This window comes from Cydia pomonella, chromosome 3, assembly GCF_033807575.1.
Source record: "Cydia pomonella isolate Wapato2018A chromosome 3, ilCydPomo1, whole genome shotgun sequence".
Lineage (NCBI taxonomy): Eukaryota > Metazoa > Arthropoda > Insecta > Lepidoptera > Tortricidae > Cydia > Cydia pomonella.
Window position 1 is genome coordinate 7793269 of NC_084705.1, and position 24351 is coordinate 7817619.

Below are 24351 nucleotides of genomic sequence, written 5' to 3' on the forward strand. Positions count from 1 at the left end.
TGCCCCATTATTGGCCACTTTTGTATAGAAATGTAGAATGTCCAACCTGAAATAATGATAAAGGCTATTACCAGCCAATATCAGATGGAAGGTCATATAAAAAGGGAGTAGAAAATACTAGATAATATATTTTCGTTGTTGACATCCAAACACCATATAACAACATAAACCTATTTACCTATCTACTTAAAACAATTTAAAGTTAGTTACCTAAGTGAAAATTACTAAAAGGATATAAGTATTAGTCAAATACAATTACGATACCTAAGTAAGTACATATTGAGCGTATTTACCTTCGAGCAACACCGGCTTCCGACACGTCGTGTATTTACATACATTACTTGAAATCATATTTTATCGTATAATACATTACCTTTAACTACATTTACCTTTTCCTGGCTAAACAAATTAACCCCAGTATCATCCACAAACATTTTGTAATTAAAAAGCCACACAATCGATTTTTATACTGAAATCGTTTACGAGCAATACCTTCCTTGCAAAGGCTTATTCTCATATTTCTAGTCTGAAATATACTGTCGTCATCTACCCTTATGTCGCTTTTGTTTTCAAATAATCACGATTCGATTCCAACCAAAAATCCACAAGCCACTCAAAAAAGCAAATACTTGTGCCCCGGCTAAACATCCAACACTAAAGCGCATTACACAAAAAAGTTTAATTAAAATATCTTACAATCGATTCGCAGACCGAAATCGATTACGAGCAATCGATACCTCCCTCGAGGAGGGAGGTTGTCTCTGCAGCCGGCGTTGACTAATCGGTACTCGTCCGCGCGGAATAAGACTGATTGCCCGCGCTCGCCTATGCCTGCCGCTATGTGGCCCTACCTACACAAACCGACATTATTTAAGAAATCAGCCTGCTCGAGCGGCAACAAAGGGAGTTTTTACCGCCTACGTGCTTTTGAGTTGTAGCTTTTGCTTGATTGGAAAGCTGGCGATTAAGCGAGCGAGCTGTTTAAGAAAGTGGCGAATTGCATTTTTCTTGAATTGTCTGGTTAGCAAAAAAGAGCAAGTGTATTAATGTTCTATGCAGTTAGGATACACTGCAAGCCAAATCGTATCCATGTCCTAATTATAAGGTTTAATTTACTGAGTCAGACTCTATATGTTCTCTATTTATTAGTCGCCAATTCGTTACGGTTTGGGATTCTTGGTTTTAGTAATTCTTGTAACATTGTCATAATTTTTTGTATAAATAATGTCACTTGTATATTGAAATTGTTTTCCAAATTTGACATCTAAGCACAACAATAAAAAATAGTGCACCTATATTAATAAAACAAATACGCAGTGAAGTGCTATGAATTACTTGGTTATTTTCTATTACTTTCTATTTATCAGATGTTAGATCTGGCAGAAAATTGTATTTCATACGTTTAGTAGGTACAATACATTTTTAAACGCCACAAAAACATTTCGCATAGCTTCTAATTAGTACAATGCAATTTAAGTAGGTACAGTAACGTACAACTATTGTTGGGTAATATTTTTTTGCTAAGGACAAATAAGTAATATCTACTATAGCTTTTTCTTGCTCCGCTTTATTTCGCTCAATCTTCTAATCATTCAATGAACTAGATAATATTAAAATCACAACCACTCCATGCCACAGCTACAAAAACATCAGTTCTAATGGTAATCCATCCCCATCGCGTAATGAATAGCACAATAAATGATTGACGCCATTAATCTATAATCAATGGTCGGCGAACGCACGCCCGCCCATTGCCGCGATGCACGCGTTTGACGGAGAAGTGAAAAAAGCGAGAAAACGAGATAATTTAAATTAGTATTAAGTTTTCATGGAGGTGATGAGCCATAACATCATATTAAGTGTGCAGTCGTAGTATACGGTATATAATTTGAGACCTAGTTAGACGTAATTTCCACTAAATAATCGAAAAATAAGCTAGAAGGAACGTTTTGATACGGAAATCACACATTTTGTGTGTGTGCTCCTTAGGGCGGTGAGTAGAAAATATTTTGGCGTAACCATGGAAACCGCATATTAAACATTTGTTTATCGTGTCGCTAAATTGAGATTCTGTCAATAACTAGACTGTCAATATAGTACCGCGGTGTGAGGCAATTTCATTTAAGGCATGGTATAACGTGGCCGTTACTGAGGTTTATCCAAATAATCAAAGTTTTTTTAAGCAGCTTTTTTAATTTAAATTTATTTAAATGATTAGATTTCTTTAATGTTACACGTTTAATCGCAAAGTTAGTCATAAAGTAGTAGTACCTATAAAACAAACGCGTAGACTTGTGCGCAGGCGTGGCGTGTAAATGCGCGCGCGATTGTTCCGTGTAACGTCTTAATCGCTCGATTATAATCCAATCGCGCGCGCGCCAGCCGAAGTGCTTGAGGCATAGATTTATTTAGAAAAGTTATATTTGATACCAATATAATATCTTATTTAATGCAGGTGATGTGTGCAAACGAGAAATACTTGCATTTAAATGAAATTGGGTTTTTAATAGGGGAATCGTTTAAACTGAAAATGAATAAAACATATATAATTTAATCGTAATTAAAACATTCCATAAACTGTAAACGGCAATTCAATGCCTTTGATTGAACTCACTAACATTGCAATAAGATTATTAACGTCTTCTTATGACTATACCTACACATTGTGTCAGTTATCTTCTCTTGCTCTATATAGTTACGAAAAAAATATTTTGATGTATTGTATTTATATTTCTATTGAAATGAATATACTTAACGTTTTTAAGTAGGTATTTGGATATTATGTATATCGTTGTCTGAGTACCCACAAGCCCACAACACAGCCTTTTTGAGCTTACTGTGGGACTTAAACATTATTAGTCAATATGTGTAAGGATGTTTGTTAATATTTATGTATTTATAAACAAAATTTATAAAAATAGCTGAATGTTGCCGCATTTCAGTTGATTTAAAATTAATGGAATCTGAACGATTTGAATGATTCATTCATTCAATTTAAGAACTAGGGGCTTGTCGGTGCAGTTTGATGAAGTTGTCTCCACCTTGGTCGATCCGAAGCCAGCCCTTTAGTGTCCTGGTATGATACGGCCCCTACAAGCTCCTTTACTTGGCTCATATAACTTTTTCTTGGTCTTCCCCTCCCTCTCCTTCCATTTATTTTCCCTTTTATGATGTTTCTGATAAAGTAATCGTGTCATAGTCATAGCTCTTCTTTAATTACCCATAGAAAACTAGAAATATGATTAAAAGTCCCCTCAGTAAAACTTATGCAGAGTAGTGTAGTCTAGGTCAATCCTCGGCATTTAATTACATAACGAACCTGTCTGCAACAAAGTCACGGTCTATTTCAACTGGCATACCCATGCCAATTAAAATGTTCTGTGTTTCATATACCGCTACCGATCTGTCAATGCGAACAAAACGATCTTACGACGCTTCTCGCAAAGTGATGCCTCGATCGATGATGGTGACAAATGCATGTCGACACACGAGAACAGAGTATACACGCCACCGGCATCGCATGCATGCATGTACGATTGCATGCCGTAGTACATGGCTCGCATGCCCGCATACCCGAATAGGGTGGGGTCCTAATATTATTCGTGGGATAGTTATCTGATTTTGAGGAATTTTCGTACTATTGTTATGTTAAACGACGACATTTGTTTGTTTTGTGTCTGTTTTAAATTCGTTTTTGACTGCGTTAATTATTAGAACGTTTGTTTTCATTATTTTAGACAATGAATTGCTAAGTAAACCGATACCTATTTCAAAATACATACGCTTTTATACGGTGTTCTAAAAGTTTTGAGCTCATTATGTTTTAGGTAGATACTACGGCAATCACAAGGGAGTATAAAAATATTAGTCTATTAATATACTTAGTTCATGTCTCTGAACTCCGTAACATACAGTTCATATTATCAGTAGTTTTTCGGTGAAAAAAACCTCCTGAAGGCAACGAACTTTATCTGAATAAGACTTTGATACCCTTTGTATAGTCACTTACACTATCCTAACCTAACTGCATATCTAATATGCCTATAATTATATATGGTTAAATAATTTGTTTACAATTGATGGATACGAGTATAATCGAACGCGACATTTACCGGTTCTTAACACCACATAGCTTAATAAATCAAAAGGCGTTAAGCGAACAAAGCTAAATTTCTATTAGCCTTGTTTCCATCGGTATTCGAATCAGTCGCGATTGATGACCGATCAGACATATTGCATACCTATCAGCTTTATGTTCTGGCACTTACCGCTAATGCTTTTAGAAATCGCGGGTGTGGTAGAACAACGGCGTATAAGTTAGGAAGCCCCATGTAATATACGTCGTTATGTAGGTAACGGAACGATTGCAAGGTATCAGTTCCTCGGGCGATTTAGTCTTTGGCGGGGTGATGACGGCAAATTGGTTGAGGATGATGATTTGCAAGATCAATTAAGGATTAGTTCATTACTGTAATGAGGAGATGAGTCGTTTGAACTGGATTATGTAATACGTAAGCCGGCAGTTTTAAAATTGTATGTCGAGAGTTTTTATCATTTTTATCCGAGAATTTTTTCGTGGTAGAATTTGGTATTACTTTCTATGTGCCCTCATTCGACAACAAAGTTATACCAGGCTTCGAGTATTATTTTATAATGAAGCCCACATCTTGTGTAATTGTTTGTATGTGGTAGGTTTTATAAGTTTAGGTATTTTCGTATTTAATCTGTTACGGAGGATAATCGAGACGGACGTCTCAGTTGTGTGGTCAATGATCAAAAGTTCCCAAAATATTGCATCTCGGCAGATTCTGACAACCTTATAGGTATATAAACAAGTCAAGTAAAAAAAAACTACATGTACCCGTATAGGTACGTCAGAAAACATGAATCTAAATAGCTCACAATAACCGCCATTCATAAATCTGATTTTCATACAAAAAGTGCCTAAGGAAAAATAGGCCATATACTCTTCAGGTTGATCCCATCTAAATGAAAATTTGTACGCATTATCACAAAAGACTTAGAAAAGTAAAGATATACTAAAATGTTGCATATGTACAGCCTATGAGATTATAGTAACTTTCAGTATGACCTGTGAATATAATACACTTATATACATAGGAAACAACCAGGAACACATATCCGTGACAACTACAAAAACAAATGCTCTTATCAGGATTCACATCCGGGACCTCCTGCTTCGTGGGCACGGTTACTACCCATAAGGCTAGGTGCCCGTACTTGTAGTTTAAGGTTTCTATAGATATAAGTTCGACTTCCAAATGCTCGTCACTGTCCCAGTCCTAGTTACATATCATATTTAAGCTTGTGGTTGTCAATAATGACAGAAGGGTGTCATCTATTTGGCACTAGCCTGTCAAGCACTAGGGCATTTACCATTCTTACACTTTATTTTATTTTAAATAGGTTCTTTAGTGGCATTTATTTGAGTAATGTGTCAATAACTCATTTATCTTCCAGAGATAGAAATGTTTCTCAGCAACATTATGGTATATAACGTTATGGTATTAACCTCCTTGTTCATAAAACTTAGCAAACCTTAGTTACATGTTGTCCCTTTCTAATAAACACAAATATCGCAGGACAAACGATCATCAAGGGCTTGTTAGACTTGACAGGCGTTTGAATAACGATACAAGTATGACCTTACCTACCTATTGAGGAATCAGTAGGTACCAGCAACAACACAAACCTTATTGCACTTATTTTGATACTAGTTTTTTTAAATTATCTATGTCAAACCCTAAAATATCTTCACGCCAGCAAACTTATATCCGACCATATTCAATCTATTAATCAAATTGTTGTTACAGACCGTTACGTCGATATCGCCTCACACACAGACGCGAATAAAAAACAAGAAATTCGATACACAAATGTCTGTGCGGTAATATTTATAGATTTTGATTAATGACTGACTGAGGGGACGCATCTGATGGATGGGGCATGGTGTTATTAGATAATGGTGTTTCAATAGAATTAGGAGCTTTGTTCTTCCTGCCCTTACACCGTGGGTCAAGAACGAGTTGAGTATTTGGAGATCCAGTTTAGGATTTCGAAACCGTCTTCGGTATTTTGGACATTTGAACAAGAACTTCGTTATAATATCGTTAGGTACTGTTAAGAAAAAACTCTGATACCTATCTACTTACTAGAATGTATTATCATAAAGTTTAGTTAACCGATACTTTGGTACATATCATCACATCATATCAGCACATATCTGACATGGGAGGGTATTTTATTTTGTTATTATCATAAAGTAAAAGAGAATAGTCAACAAATAAAACATTGCGTGACTTAACATACCTGCAAACCGCACTTATTTCCGTTATTGATTTTGGCGCACAAATATCCTGTGAAAAAAAAAGGAATACTTATATAAGTAAAATTTATAGAATTGTGGCAAAACACTTTACATACCTAACTAAATTTGATAAGATAAGGTACAATGCCGTTAACATAATATTAAAATCTGGTTATATCGAGACCTATTAATTTGGAAGCTATTTGTCCCATATCAAAGTTATTAATAAAATCCAGAACATCTGTTATTACTGTAGTGGCCAGTTAATGAGTTTTAGTTAGGGATCTGTTCCACCGCACGATACGAGGCGATAAACTGATTGTACATATCCGCGAAACTATAAATAAATAAATCTTATACGGCAATTTTAAATCGACCAAGTTCCACAGTATGCTCAATAAGACTTGTGTTATGGATACTAGACGACGATATATTATAAATACCTAATTATGTAAACGCACTTACCAGGATTCGAACTCGGGGGACCTGTTTCTTCGTAGGCAGGGTCATCACCGACTAGGCTAGGAGGCGGGTGTATATAGTCTGCAAATAATATAAAATATCTGTTTAAAAATTTCTCTTTTAAATATATATTGTTTTTTAAAATTTTAACGTTTTAAAAAAAATACCACTCACATTCATTTTGTATTTTTTCATAAATTTTGTTTTTTTTTCTACCTGATCATAATCACTAGCTCTTTCGATCTTAATGGAATAAAATAATGTCCCAGCGTTTTTTTCTATTGTGTTACCATTTTCCCATATATTTTGTATGGCTGTAACAAAAAGGAAAGTATGAAAAATGTATGGAAATTTTGGGACACTTTTTTTCTCCTATAACGATGAAAAGGGCTCGCGATCTAGACCAAAAATAACACAAAACTGGCAAATTAGGTCATATAGAAAAAAGTGGCAAAAAAACAAACGCTTATTTAATTTAAATTTCGCATCGGACCTATCGTTTGCAAAAGTGTAGCATAGATATTTTTCTAACCATAAGGAAGGAATTATTTTAAAAAATACCGTTAAGAAATTTTGTAACAGTCACTCCTTTGAGTGCGAACTGTTACAACATCAATTGTTGAACCATGCAAAATTGTAGCAGGTACGGCCTTTCTTCCTTTCACTCTAACTCAATAGAAAGTGTTTACAGATTTACAACCAACTCGAGGGCACACTGGCCGCAAACACCAAAACAACAGACTATTAGGACGGGACATTTATTATAAAAGTAAAGGTGTATAATTCGCAAAACGGACAGAGAAAGTGACCACCGGACTTGAATAGAACTTTGCGCATTTCGATCTTTGAGAAACAATGGACATTCGTTACAATTGTAACAATTGACCACCTGCCGATATTTGAATATTGCAAAAAGTATTTGGTTTCGTTTTCATCTCAGTGAGTGCAGTACAGTCTCAGTGTGTAGATGAAATTGCAAGTGCCAGTGAGAAATATGTGAATAATAATGGGTGTAATTAAAAGTATCGTGAGATGTAATCTATCGTTAATAACTTAATAATTACACGTAAGTGAGACCATTTATTTACACTGAGCTTAAAGCAACATGCCTAATTTTATACACTTGTAAGGTCCATCATAATAAGATCAATAATATGATCATTGGATTATATTCGTATTATATGTATATCTTTATACTATACATCAATATATACATAATACATATTAGTAAGTACGTATATCCTGTAAATTAGGGTATTTTTCTGTATACCAACGTAGAAACTAAAGGTAAAATATTTTGATAGGTATGTAAGTAGTATAAATTTATCCTTCGTCTTTATACGTCTTTTAAGAAATCGAATTTCAGTAAATGTGTTTCGGTTATGTATCAAATGTATATAAATAATAAGATTAATAACACGTGGGTATACAAAAATAAGTATATAAACAAAGAAAGTGTTACATCCCACATAAAATTAAAAATAACTTTGCGAAATATCAATTTTAATTAGTTAACCGGGTAAAGGTTACTTTGTTTTCCTTAAAAATTATTTCTAGGTAGATAGGTATATCTATATTTTATGTTCCATCTCTTCATAACTCACGTTCCTTATCACTAAACTAATCAAATTAACAAACGACGAAAACATTAAATTAAGAATTAATTCCCACCTATACAATTATACATCTTGCCGCTATGCATAAACATCAAGAGAATATCAATAGCCTTATATTGCCAAACAGCGTTGTACTACATTATATCTATGTACATATATGATATTTGTAAATAAATCGTTTTATGTTTAGGATATATAAAAGTAAAACTAATAGGTTGGGTTACATTGTCTTTCATCAAATTTACCAAAATACGCTACCTATACCTACATAGACACGCAGAAATGCAATCAAAATTATATGGATAAATAAAATATTGAAGATGGTTAAGGTGCTTATGGTCGCGGTGTCCGTGGTGGACAACTTGTAAAATATATTACTTGCAAATGAAAGTAAATAATAAATTAGGGTTTTTTTTTTTCATTTTATACTTATTTAAATTGTCAACTACCGCACACATTTTCTAACAAAAAATCCAGCTAATTATTAAGCGACGAAAGAATTAAATTGAGAATTAATTCCCATCTATCCGTCTTACATAAATAATTAAATATATACCTAGTAAGATGTCAACGGTCTTAGCGTATGTTGAGATGTAGGCAGGACAGGTCTGGTCGGTTGGCACGTAATTATATAGGTAGCAAATATAGATATACTACACATACTAATGTACCTGTATAGGTGTAAGTAATCACGTAATAATAAAAACAAAAAAACGCTTCAAGCGACAAGCAATCAGTACATACATTTTTATTATCTTCTTTTTTTTCTTTTAAACTCTAAACTATCTAAAACACACCGTTTCTCATAACAAGCAAATTAACAAAGCAACAAAATTGAGAAGTAAATAATTCCCATATGTCCGACTTGTAAATAAATATGTATATAGTCAACGGTCTTACATCATGTTAAGGTATAGGCAGGAAGGAACATATCGCGGTGTCCGCGTTGAAAGACTTATGAAATACAAACGAAAGTAAACAGTAAGTATTTTTCTGTTTATTGTATACTCGAACTCTAAACTATCCACAACACACATTTTCTAACAACGAACCAAGCAAATTATCAAGCGATGAAGGAATTAAATTGAGAATTAATTCCCATCTATCCATCTTGTACATAAAGATATAGTAAGATGTCAACGGTCTTACGTTATGTTGAGATATAGCAGGTAGGCCCATACTCGTAGCGCGGTGTCCGCGGTAATGGAATGTGGGACCGGTTACATGATGTTGAGGCTGTGATATGCTAAAACCACTCTTATTGACCTGTGGGGGAAAATAACTTTGAAGTAGGGAGTTTGAAAATTAGTAAATATGTAATGGGTAAAAGGATAATATATAATTTCGAAAATGCATATTTTTAATAAATTAATAAGTATGTAATAACAAGTATATACTAAAATACAAGAAGGAAGCAAGGTTGCGTTGCAGTAACGTAAGTGTTTCCTAAGTATGAAGTGTTTAATTTATTTATGTTTTGTATATATTAGTGACTTTCAAAATTATCCCGTTTTCGAAGTTACCCCAACTCACTTTAATGAAGGATTTTTATTAAATCCATCTTGTAAAGCGAAGTACAAAAATTCAAACTGTTTAAAAAAACTTGTACAGATGTCTGAGTCCCACGGAAGTTTTGTAAGTTTGTATTGATAATATTGACCGACAAGTACTCTGTCTACCAAACACATCACCCATCATCATCATTACAATTCATATTCTATCAAGTTACAACTGGTTTTTAATAAAAAATAAAAGCTTGTTTTAACTCACTTTTCTTTTCCTTAATTAAAGCGCCATAAATAATTTACCATTGCAAATTAAAATACAATCAAAAGTTAAAGTTTAGAAAGAGACAATGAACCACCGAGAGAACAACAGCAGAATTAAAACTGGCTAGCGAGAAAATAGCAAGGACACCCTATATCCCAAAGTATGATATCAAGGTTAGGCTTAGCGGAACGCCACATGTGGTCAAGTTTATTAAAGCGTGACGCGCTTATGCGGTGACTGGAGGGGGGAAAGAGCGCGCGATAGAGGCTTAAGCCGCCATGTTTTATTATGGATGCCTATCATATTTTGGACCCGCTCCGAACCGGCTTATTCTTTTTTTTCTTCGCTTTCTTGAACCGGTCTCGGAGCGACGACCATTTATTGTAGATTAAAGAGCTTGTTGTCTTAATTTTAAGCCACACTTTAATTTATGACCACGTATTAATGTAACTCTCCGCCATTTTTTCCGAAGATAGATACACGTCATTGATTTCTTTATTTATACTGGTGTTATTAATACGGTCACACTATTGCCGGCTTAGTTTGTGCTTAACTTAATGATTTGGCAATTAAATTAAATTGTTCTGTGGTAGCTGAATTAAAATGTGAAGGCGCGATGAAAGATTTCCCGCGGCCCTCGAGGCGAGTTCAGACACTGACATTGATATCAAATGGGTATCATATTTTCTGTCCGTCGCACTTGTTTTAGAATGAAGGCACGTGTCGAGCAAGACGCACTGATTCACATCAAATTGTTATCACAATTGACGTTTTAGAACACACCCCCATTTGTTATGTTCGCGTTGTTTGAAGGAATTTGCTGGGCACTCGTTTTATTAAACGGCGTAATTAAAGTTATATATTACCGCGATTACGATAGTTTTTATTGTTTTAAATATTTACAAGAATAGTTGCCGCTTTTATGAAGTGCTGCGCTTAAACTGCTGTTTGATAAGGAATTTTAAAAATGGTTCCATTTACGAGATAAAAACATAGATCAGTAGAATAAACAAATAAAGTTTAGAAGAAGATATTGTACTAGAATGACATAAACTTTATGGAAGTTGCGCGTTGCTATGATATTTTAATTTTCTTATATATGGGATAATAATTATCCAGAGACCAATACAATGTGTAACACTTCGCTGTGTCTATAATCATGGTCATATCACCATTATATAAAAATCATATAAATCATATGAAAACTTTTTTGAATCTTCTACTTCATACAAAGTTGTATGATGAAAGTGTTAGAAAAATGTATGCAAATCGTTAACTGTTGTAATGTCCACAGAAAAGACCCTAATTCCCGAACGTTTTTGAACCATACGTACCCGAAATCGATTTGAACCTTAGCTTACATGACGTTCTAATAGAGCTTAGTAAAAACCGTAACACAACAACAAAATCAGCGAATAGTTCCACCCGTTCATACGGGCACCTAGATATTAATCATAAATTCGCTTACAGCACAAAACAAAACGCGAAAAGACCCGTGCAAACCATGTCCGAGGAAAAAAAATGACAGTACGCCCCAGCAAACCGAAGGACTCTGGCGCAAAAAACGGTGGTGAAAAAATATGATTTACGAGATGAAAAATGTGGAAACACACGCAAAAAGGGACGGTGAAAGCGGCGGCAGACGAATTTATTAATCCGATTGGTTGGATTCGTGACGTCGCGTTGTTTCATTACGGGCGATTATGATGTCTGTAACCTGCGTTGGGCCAGGACGAAGTAAAGAACAGTATTTATGTAGTCCAGCGTGAGTCCACCTCTTGCTGATTAGTCTCTAATTTAATAGTTCATTCTTTGAGAACCAGATTCGGTTTCTGTTCATAGGAGATCTATATTCAAGGCCAAAGAGAATCAAGATGTTCATGTGAGAATGAGAGATATTCGTGATACGACTAACGAAACGTCATTTTCATTTTTAACACTCAATATTTAATTTTCCGATTAAAAAAATACTATGGAAAAGACTGAAATATATGACTTTAAATAATAAAAGCTTGTATTTTGGGAACGATAAAAATAAACGTTGAATCCCTTTATCATTATAATTATTATAGCTAAATTTTACACTTGCTTAACCTCTGTGAGAGACTAAACGATTTCAAATAAATAGATACTATTGATATCGATTTATTCAAAGTTAGTTTCAAATCCTCTCTAACCGCAAGTGCACAAGCGTATACAAGGTGTACCAAAAATAAATTGCGTGAAAAAAAAATTCTTGTACTTTTTCCTAATTAAAACACGATATCGAATATGCGGATAAAACGGATCCCTACTGTTTTTATTACATCCAGTATGTATTATTATAAGCATTGCATACGTATACAATGCTTTAGTTTTATTATCACAAAACGATTCTACTACCGCAACATAATTATTATCTTACATATTTCCCGTATCGCTCCAGCGATCAGCCCCTCATCGATACATCCATACAGTCAGCATACAATATCTGCCATCTGGTGGCTCGGGGACTATGTAATTATGCTACCACTACCATTCAGCTGCAATCTTAATTACGTGCTAAGAATTGTGCCGATATGAAGAATGTATCAACGTTGTATAGTAAACAGAGGGCCTACCGCGAATCACGTTCGATGTGTTGCCTTTCTGTCGCACTTGTATATTCGTACGTAAGTGTGACAGGGAGGCAACACGTCGAACGTGGTTCGCGGTAGGCCCTCAGAAACGAAAACAGGATGGTAGTTTCTAATATTTAAGAAGTGCGCAGCAAGCTCGGATTAATTTCACCTTCCCATTCAAACGGAGTTTTGTTTTCATTTTAAAACTACATGTTGGATTGTAATGAAACTTTGCATATACAATGACATGAGATATATCTATGCCTCTAATTTGTTTATATAGTTTCAACTTACAAAAATAACGAAATAGAGTAAAACGCGAATTTTTCCAGTATGGTACACATTTTCCAAGATGGCTGCGATTCCTCGAGGTCCCCAAATTTGTAATGGCATGGACATGAAAAAGGAGCCTTTAATTTACATACATAGTATACATACCAAATTTCAGGACTGTTCTAGAAATTTCGAGGTTTGTTCTATTCCGATTGTGCGAATAGGTGTTTAAGTTGTAAATAGATGACAATATTGATTTTAAGGTTTCTAAAATGCAAGGCTAGCTTAGGTACTATGAAAGTAAGCACTATATAGCTCTTTATTAGTATGTATTTAGTAGTAATTACAGGACGGCATAAAAATATGTTGACAAATAATATTTAATTTAGGAATACATTCTTACTTACCTACACGCTTTGAAAAATTATTATTTTACAAAACTTAACATCTTCTAAATAATCTCTAACTTTGATAAAAAAAAATGCGAATGTTTATTAATATTATCAGAAATATACCACAGTAAAAAAAATACAACGTATTTTGGGCCACCCTTTAAATACCTATGTACAGTTAAAGAATTTGATTTCTGCGGTACTTCTTACTTACCTTATCAGTGCAGTGATATAAGGTTCGTATGTACCTGTTTGCAGATTGTCACACACAGGAATTAAATTACATGACGGTTACACTGATACAAAATACAATAAAATTAAATATAATCTAAATAACTTAAATCTAACAAAATAATAACCTAAGAAAAATAACCTGAAAAGTCTCCCAAGGACCGTCCACTGCGGAAAAGTGCCCATGAGGCTGGCTACATTCCCTCGCTGGCCTAGGAATGTGGAAGTCCTAGGATCACCCGAAGTCATCCACGGCAAGCAAACACATACTATCAAAGCATATGTCAAAAAGATAGTAAAATTTCTTTCAAACGTGCTTTTTATCGCTAATTATTGCGCAACTACTTTTTTATACCTACTTCATATTCATTTATACATAAAATTTTAATTTTACGTCATAGGTGTAATATTAATAAGTACTCTACTTAATAAGTATTCTACTGAGATACTTACCAATTTTCATTAGTTATTTCGGTTTTATACATAGTAAAAAAAATATTATTTTAGATGACACGTAGAAAAAGTATTGTGAACAATATGTTTGTATAAAATACTATTATGAATGCATAAATACTCGTACAAATATAGCTTATTCAAATATGTATAAAGCTAAATCTAGTCCTAACTCGCGTCACCGAGACTATTAAAGGTTAATATCGCGATTTAGACCTGAGCTAGACTGCCTGGCCATAAATCTGCGCGGGCGGCTCGGTCGCGCGGAAACTTTTTGAATTATTAGTTTTAATTTCCGCCCAAGATCCGCCGCATCCCCGTATCTGTCACGGCGTGTAGCTGTAAGTAGTGATGGGCTGGGAGAACGTTCCCGTTACCAGGAATATTCGGCTAATATAGTGTTAAATTAAATACACTAATCATATTGAAATAGTGTACATATAACAAACTCCTCCGCCACGACTGTCTGTTTGAATATATGCTCGCGATAAACTCAAAAACAACTGAACGGATTTTTATGCGGTTTTCAGATATCAATAGAGTGATTCTTAGTTATATTTTATTAAGGTTTTGTTTTATTAAGGATAATACACGAAAACAAGGCGAACAGACATAACTGGATAACTCAAGTACGACGCGGGCAATGGCGATGATGTTCTTTGCGTCTGTCTAGGCTACGCTATAGTGATGTGAAAATCTTCAACACCGACCCTTCGATCGGCACCTGATATTTAGCTAGCGAACGTTACACTGTGGGTACTTCTACTTACTCGCGGAAGTCACATTATATTCGGTTCAGCTAATATCGGGTGATTTTTTCTACTACAAATAATATTTTCTACTATAAGTAGATTTGGTAATAATTAGTGTCTTTTTGTAGTGCCTAAAAATAGTTTGCTATTAAGAGAGGTTTGTGATTTGTTTATTACATCACTTCTAATCGCATATTTTTATTTAGATATCAGTTTTGTTTTTTGGCACTTTTGTGAATCCCAGAGATATTCCTCGAAACATGGGGCAAAGAAAGAGTATGAGAAGGATGAGTAGAAAGTATTAAACTGTTTGGCTGTAGGTAGCGAACCTTATGCCCACAAAATATTTTGCTGTGTTATTTGCGCAAAAGTGACTTTCTTTAAGATAAGAAATAAATCACAAATGCATTCGTCAATAACGCGATGTGAATTATAGGGGTTTAATTTAGCTCCACAAATTGATCCAGGAACTCAGATACGTTCCTAAAAATATTCCCGCGTGGGAAATTCCCAGGACCAGCAAATCCCTATGATGTGCATCTATGAACGCGATGAGACATATGTTGGAGGTGTGAATGTTTGCCGAATGTTCGCGGAAGGGTGATGAAGTCACTTAGTAATTTTCGCTAGGTGCGAGGGGAGATGCGATGATATAACTGTCCTAAGGACCATGTCCTGCTGTAAGTAGGTTGATTGAAATCTGTGGTAAATGCTCAAAAATATTATTATTTTTATGTAATTACATTAAATTCATATTTAATAATATGTACCGATATATTGCCGTAATTTCGGATATCAAATTTCAAGTTTTTATTTTAAATTTTTTTTCCTTAATTTTATAAGTATAAATTTATTCGAAGATCGGCGTTTTGTGCTTTACGTCACGAAAAGTTTATCGCTAGCATAAATGAACGGTTGAAATGAAAATAAAAGGTTAAAACGTTCCGTTTAGGATATGTGTGATTTAGGTCGGATCAGATGGGTTTAATGTATGGTCTGTAGCTCTGCATCGAACACCCTTCATTTAAAGTGCGGCGAGGTCGTGACTAGCGATCGAGCGAATTTTTACACTTCCACGCATTGGTAAGGTGCCACTTTGAATGAAATACGACTCGTTTTTATTGTCCTTGAGTCTGATAGCAAAATACTATTTTTATATCTCTTGGATATATAGTCATGTAATGCTACCAATGAAGTATAATTATTTACAATTTACTTCAACTGTTTTTCGTAACTGTATTATATACTTGCAATCCACTAGTCTATACTTATGCATTGCCGTATACTATGTATCTAAAAACTTTTAGTAATCAAAATTTACACAGAATCTTTTGGGTATCAAAAGCGCCCCCAGAATGCTTAGCCAACGTGCATATCGTTTACGCTCCGTGGCGAACGAAACGCAACTGTTACAGTCGTACTAATATGGAAGAGTGATAGAGAGATAGCTACGATACGCTACGCAGCGTGAACGATTTTAACGTTGGCTATGCGGCCTGGGCGCGTACAAAACACGCATTAGTCGGGAAGTCGGGATAGATATTGAAATTCATATGGGTGCTGTGATTCAGTATTCATTTGACGTGATTGAGGCTTTACCCGCGTTGGCTATTGTAAATATTTCATGTTGTGCATGCGATGATGGCTATTAATATGTGCAGCTCACTGCCACATGAAGTTTTATAAACCTTTACTGCAACGAAATTTCCAATAGAATTCTTTAGGTATCTAAAGCGCCTCCAAAAATGGAAAGGTGATCTGAGCGTGGTATAAAACCTGCATTAGTCGGGATAGATATTGAAATTCAAATGGCCGCCATGATTCAGTATTCATTTGACGTGATGGAGGCTTTACCCGGGTTTAGGTTTCGCCGGGCGTCGTCTTCTCGTACATCATAGCGGACCGCGCTTGAGACCGCCTGGCTTGGGCACACTAGGAGAAAATAAGCTTTGATAGGAACTTCATTTTGAATTTAAGTTATCGTTGCATCTGTATTCTTCTTTCTTTGCATACTACTCCACTTTTCATGGATAGTGATAGAAACTGTTCGTTTAATAGTAGTCATGTGCAATGTCACCCACTCACCAAAACCAGAACCATCAGCCATAAAAATGCATGGAGACTTTATCAATGAATTCATTCATAATTTCTCTATGAAATGTCGCAGCTCACTGTACCTTCCTATGCTACATTTAAACTCAATTAAACACAACATTTACATGTAGTATAAAAATTACTTATTAAGCTTAGAAGCCATGTAATCCTCTTATTTATATCATGAAACGTTAACCGAGAAAGTAATGTAAAATAACTGCAGAAACGGATAAACCAATAAGTATTATTTCCTGAAAAAATCTTCTAAAATAAAATGTCTCAGGCCCAGAACATTTTCCAACAGAGAATACAGGTTAACTTGTTTTAACTATCCGACTTTTTTTTTCTAGGTATCGCTATGTGAAATATACCTAATAGCAGTGAATGAGGAAATATAATTATGGGAAAACCATAAAGTTTGATAATCATATTAGAACTTTTATTTTACTATTATTCTTCAGCATTACTTAAGATTAATTCAGTAACTACAACTGTAAACTTAAATAATTTTGGAAGTAAAAAATAATCATATAAACCTGCTTATTTCATAAAAGAAATTCTTACGAAACTCGTAAATCCAATGACAAATATACATTTGTATAGAATTATGTATTAGAATTTAGTATCTTGCTCATTATTATCACTCTAAACTTTACATTTAGGTACACCGCACCCAAAAAATTAAACCTTTTGTATAAGACGATTTTCCGCGCAGAATGTATTTAATGGTCCATCATTCGGACATTGTCGTTGATTTTTGATCGACGACATACTTGGTCTGTTTATGTGTGCTTGCTTGCGGCGGCCGCCTACGACAAACCATGACTAGATAACGTATTTTTAGAAATTATTAACTAAATTTACTCTATTAAAAAAACGCTGGCGGCCTAGCGGTAAGAGCGTGCGACTTGCAATCTGGAGGTCGCGGGTTCAAACCCCGGCTCGTACCAATGAGTTTTTAGAAACTTATGTACGAAATATCATTTGATATTTACCAGTCGCTATTCAGTGAAGGAAAACATCGTGAGGAAACCGGACTAACCCCAGTAAGGCCTAGTTTACCCTCTGGGTAGGAAGGTCAGATGGCAGTCGCTTTCATAAAAACTAGTGCCTACGCCAAATCTTGGGATTAGTTGTCAAGCGGACCACAGGCTCCCATGAGCCGTGGCAAAATGCCGGGACAACGTGAGGAAGAAGAAGAAGGAAGAAGACTCTATTATAAACAAACTGTCTCACTAAGTTTCAAAACTGTATTTCCGCCTTCACAGGCCCTAGTGCGCCCCCAACCTACGCCAGTTGACGGCGCCGTAATCCCAAAAGATTTCCACTTGGAGCGCGCATCAACTCGCGTCGCTACACATTCTAAATAATAAACAGGAGGTGGGATACCTACACGGCTATGTGCGGTTTTCACAACACATGGCCAAGTATTTAATATCATGAGTATATGGGTATATTTATTAAAAAAATACTGCTTTTGGAGCCTTGACATCTGAAGGCAATATAATTATAAGGCTATTTCACTATATTTGATGTGAAGGTTCGGTTCGAGTGGTGCTTGATGTTTTAATAATGATTATCTTACCTTATTTTCTCGCGTCTTATAATGATATATGCCTCGGCAGAAATAGTAATTCGTAGATTAGTCTTCATTGTCGAAACTCACCCACGAATTGCCGTTTCCCGGCCTCTGCAATAATCTACTATTAAGGTGGTTCGACTAGGTTACCCAAAGCTTAAACCTCACTAGATGGCGCCACAATTGCAAATTTTGAGTTTAAATTTTTTTGTGGAGTAGTCTTTGGTATTTCTATACTGTAAATTATGTTTAGCGCACTCTTTAAATAAATATTGAACTATTAAAACAAACATTGAACACTTCATTGTACAAAAACTACCCCTTAATGTCGACAGAATGTTTCTTGACTCTATTTCTAACTATCACTCACACATTCAAACAGTCGTACTGGGATCCTTGTAGTAGACAATTTGGCACAGCGTGAGTAGGCTTCAATAGCGTTGCGGTATGTACGTGGAAATACATGCAAGAGGATGTGGGTTCGAGACTCATTATTTTTTTTTTGTTATCAGTATTATCAAGTACCTATTATTAATAAATTATTTTATGAGAAATATGAGCGTTTTTCCATAAAAATATTAAAAATCTGATTCTCACACATCATGATATTTTTGGGTTCTTCCAACTCAGAATCACTAGCATAAACAATCCTCGTGCTATAAAAACTTGAAAATTTGTATTGAAATTTTAGTTTTACACTGAAATTTCTTTCACACTAAAATGTGACGTAATGGTATGGATATTTTAGGATATCTTTTTTTAATGCTAGGGTGGAGAAGATTCTAAGTAGAATGAACCTAAGAAAGTCCAAATTTGTAAGTCAGATTTTCCGGTATTTTTTTCAAAAAAAAACGCTGTTTTCCCCTACTGCCCAGCCTTTAAAAAAGTAGGTACTATTTTACAGTAGAATTAAAACTTTTTTTTACGATACATTTAATTAAATTACAGTGAGTTACAAAATTGCATGGCCTTCTATTTATAACCATTATAAAAAGAAATGAGATACATATTTACCATGTTTGTTTATATTATTGATTTCCCGATATTTTGACACAACTAGAAGTTTCACACAATGCCTAGGGATAGAAAATTATTTATTTATTTTATTTATTGTCAATTTCATTCAACGGATCACATCATATCCAATTTATGTGTTTATGTATTGCATTGTTTTCTACCTAGTTGGTTATTAAATTCTGTTACTGCAATAATCTTTATCTACATAAAATAATTATACCAACGAAAGTTTAATAAAGTATATATTATAAAATAATAAGTAAAATGAAGTACACAAAATCAGGAATCACATATGACAATATCATTCAAAATCGCTTCCTCTGGCTTTGACACAGGCCCTGAAACGACGAGGCCAGTCATCAATAGCGGCACGCACGATTGTCATGTCTAATTCCGTCACTGTCTTAACTATGGCCCGCTTGAGGGAGTTAAGATTTGTGTGTGGTTTAGCACAGGCTTTCGTCTCAATAACCTGCTATATGGCATAGTCCAGGGGGTTAAGGTCCGGGCTGGAGGACGGCCAGTCTTCGTGGGCAATAAAGTCAATTTTGTTCCTTCGAAACCAGGCTTGAGTTGTTTTTGCCTTATGTGCAGGAGCTGGGTCCTGTTCAAAGATCCATGGCTGGTTTTGAAATAGGGTGTGGCTTAAGGGCTTCACTATTGGTTCGAGAACGGTTTCCAGTTTCCGGTTTTCACACCTTTTTCACAGAAATGAATCTGTGTTAGCCCTGAGTATGACACACCCAAAATCATGTTTGGCGGGTGCCCACATTTGTGCAACGCAATAGGGTTGTTTCCATCTACAAATCTTAGGGCATAATTGTATCCCAATAAATTCTTTTGGATTATAAGAACACGTTAAACTACTTTTAGGGGACCTGTAATGACCATATTTTTGTAAATATTGAATTTAAAATATCTTTTGGCACACGTCACGTGACCAAACTCGAAACGTCATTGAAGATTCTGATGACGTCACAACTCTCGAATTGACACTGTTGACAGTTAGGCGATTAACAACAAATGACAAATATCAGTTGACAGTTCGTATCTTCTACGTGTGTATGTAGTTATGTGTCAAACCATAAACTGTGACGTCACACAATTTTCAAAGAGCGTTTTGGGCGCGAAAGCATCTGTCAAAATATATTTTGTTAATTTAACATATTTAAAGCCGTTTTTAGTATAAAAGCTGAATTTTAAGGCAACTTTTAGTTAATATAGAAAGTAATACAAGCGTTTCAAAAAATTGGAATACGATTCTCTTTTAGGCCCCAATTCATTATAGATACGACGAGATAAGCGTTATGTGTGGTATATAATTATAGCTCACAAATCCACCACATTATGTCATTTTTAATTTTTTCGGTAGCATTTGTTTTAACGGGAATAAAGAGGTTGCAAATCGAGTAACAGAACTTCAGAACAGATATCATTTGAAAAAAGCGCTGGTGGCCTAGCGGTAAGAGCGTGCGACTTGCAATCCGGAGGTCGCGGGTTCAAACCCCGGCTCGTACCAATGAGTTTTTCGGAACTTATGTACGAAATATCATTCGATATTTACCAGTCGCTTTTCGGTGAAGGAAAACATCGTGAGGAAACCGGACTAATCCCAACAAGGCCTAGTTTACCCTCTGGGTTGGAAGGTCAGATGGCAGTCGCTTTCGTAAAAACTAGTGCCTACGCCAAATCTTGGGATTAGTTGTCAAGCGGACCCCAGGCTCCCATGAGCCGTGGCAAAATGCCGGGACAACGCGAGGAAGAAGAGAACAGATATCATTTGATATTTACCAGTCGCTTTTCGGTGAAGGAAAACATCGTGAGGAAACTGGACTAATCCCAACAAGGCTTAGTTTTACCCTCTAGGTTGGAAGGTCAGATGGCAGTGGCTTTCGTAAAAACTAGTGCCTACGCCAAATCTTGGGATTAGTTGTCAAAGCGGACCCCAGGCTCCATTGAGCCGTGGCAATATGCTGGGACAACGCTAGGAAGAAAGAAAGAAATCAAGTAACAGAACTTAGTAACCAACTAGGTATAATAGTTATGATGTAAATGTCCATATCATGTTGGAGTCATATATTAGCCAACTAATTATTCAAGATCAATACACTTAGCTCCCTTAGGTATTCGCCTAAGTACAATCTCGGGCAAAATTGAGTTTTATAAAAATGAACTAGTTTCTAGGTCATATTTTCTATGAATTGGTCATTTTTGTAGACTCCAATTACAGTTACACTTTTCCTGGTTTTTCGCGGACCAGAATATCGATGATTTTTGTAACTTGATTTAGACGTTGCTATCATTTTCAATCCAAAAACACATCAAATCACAATTCAGAACATGCGGCAGCGTTGTTTTCTATCAAGTACGTCAAGCACCAGGGCGGCTACCGGGAAAATCGAAATTCGTCAATTTGGGGCATTTTTCTCTGTCACTCTAATTACGTCTTAGTGAGAGTAAAAGAGAAAGATCCCCGCAATATGCGAATTTAGGTTTTCGCGGTAGGCCCCAGGTCCTGTCAAGTTTCAGCAGTGTTGCCAGGCGAGCGGAAGAGAATTATCGTACTTGAGTGTCAATATTATTGTACCGTTGAAAAAAATATCGTACGCCAATCAAAAAGGCAGCCCCTAAAAATGTCTAGCAAAATAAGCTTAAATTTCCAATTAATAATAAAAAAAAAGACAATTTTCGTCTAAATTGCGCAAAAAAATCTGTTTATGTTTGTGTATTTTTGGGATAGACTCAAACGGTATACAGGAAATTGAGACATTTTAAACTTTAAACTTACACCAAGGAGCCGAACACCCAAAGATACTAATTTTAGCCTATTTCTGAGAGAAAGTGTCATATTTTGCTTCAAATTACTAGACTTTTAAGGTGGCATCATCCAAGGGCTGAAATTATAGTACTTTAGTGTACGATAATGCTCTTTGGAACATTATGTCATACCGGGGCCCAAATTATCGTACATGTACGACAATTATCGTACGCCTGGTCACACTGAGTGTCAGTGTCGACAGAGTCAGCTAAAAACGCGTCAAACATCGCAACGTCACGCCGATGGCCGTCCGAAGCATGGAGTGGCAACGCCGCAATGTATTTGTACACGACATTTGTCACACACACATGAGTAAAATTTATAAAAATATAACGTTGATTATTGCATGATTTCTGTATGAAACAAAGTTTTTCTATTAATTTAGCGCAAATAAATATTCGAAAGTAGATAGATGCGCAACTATTTATGTAATAATATTGTGTAATTAATTAATAAATAGCGATTGTTTTTTGTATGAAAATCGAACCACCTTAATAAGTTAATTTTGACTGGTAAAGTGTTATTACGCTAATCCCTACTATTTAGTACTTATGCGAAAATAACTTTGTCTGTTTAACTGGTAGGTACCCCTTCACACTTAAATGGTTGGTATGGGTAGAATACTTACAGTTTCAGGCCCGGGAAATCACATAGGGATTTTATTAATCATCATAGTCATTCTCAGCACAGCGATGAAACCGTGGACAGAAGCTAGTATGAAATTAATACTTATTCTAAGTTTCCATTAGAATAGAAATCCAAAGCGAGTGCAGATTGCATTGCATTGATGCATTCGGCGCGCCAACTGCAACGTTCGATTGATGCCCCGCCGCCCCCGACATATGGCACTCGTTATGCACACCGTCATTGCGATCTCGTTCGCTACTTCAACGGTTTGTCTGCGTCCAAGCTTTTTTGTATGGGTTTTATATGCAGCATTGTAGGCGCCGAAGGCCGACTTGGACGTATGGCTCGAAGGCGGCGTCATTTGTTCTGAGTTAATTACTAAGTTATTTTGTATTTGCCAAACGGCAGGATAAAGCTAGTTATGTCAGAGTTTATTAAATTTTAAGTCGTGCATAATTTGAGAGAATTTTACCTGTATGTGAAATGTACGCAAGGTGGCTGACTAGATAAGAGTGGCCGCGAATCGTAAATCCATCATGTCTCTGCGTAAATCAAAGGCTTAAATTAGGAAAAGAAAATGTCTAAAATTATAATTTCATCGACAGAAGACTAAATTATAAGTAATTATTTTATCATAAAGTATACGTGTGTTGTGGCAAGCCTGTAAAAGCCTATAGTCTCTTAAGTTATTATTCTAAACGTGAACTTCTTTCTTCTATCCTTCTTCTTCCCCCAAACCTACAAGTTATTTTACAGTACATATGGGGCTACTTTATAGCACTAGTGCGAGAAGTAGCATATTACGTTACTGTGTCGAACATTTAAAGGGCCATATGTACTGTAAAACGTTGTACGATACATGTGCGAATAGGTAATTCGCAACTCGTGTCGATTTAAAACACTCCCTTCGGTCGTGTTTTAATTTATCGCCACTCGTTTCGAATTTCCTATTTTTCGCACTTGTATCGTAATGTACTATTAAAGCTGAATTGGACATAGAACTTTGTGAATAAACATGATTAATATATTTTACGAATCAGAAAACATATTAGATATCAACATACCTAACACAAGCAGATCCCCACAAGGGTGGGATGGTATACTCGTAGATACCTACATTATATCACTGACTTAAATTATACGTGTAAATACCTACTATTTAGATATAACGGTTAATTTACTTTACCATTACCATTTTTCATTACTGGTTATTATGCTGTCTTTGAAATATCAATTTCAGTTTAAGAAATTCTGAAAGACGTTTCAAGTGTTTTATTCGTCTCTTTTACTTTTTACGAGTGGAACTTTAGAAAACCATATTTTTAATATTATTTACTTA

The 24351-nt window shown here is 35.4% G+C and overlaps 1 long non-coding RNA gene across 1 annotated transcript in view; it reads left to right on the top strand.

The window, feature by feature from the left end:
* Positions 1–5258: 5258 nt before the first annotated feature.
* Positions 5259–24351, top strand: part of LOC133515969 (uncharacterized) — a 40491-nt gene continuing 21398 nt past the window's right edge. The window contains exon 1 of the long non-coding RNA XR_009799146.1: positions 5259–7856. This is a non-coding gene — a long non-coding RNA (uncharacterized LOC133515969). The remainder of the gene's footprint in view (positions 7857–24351) is intronic.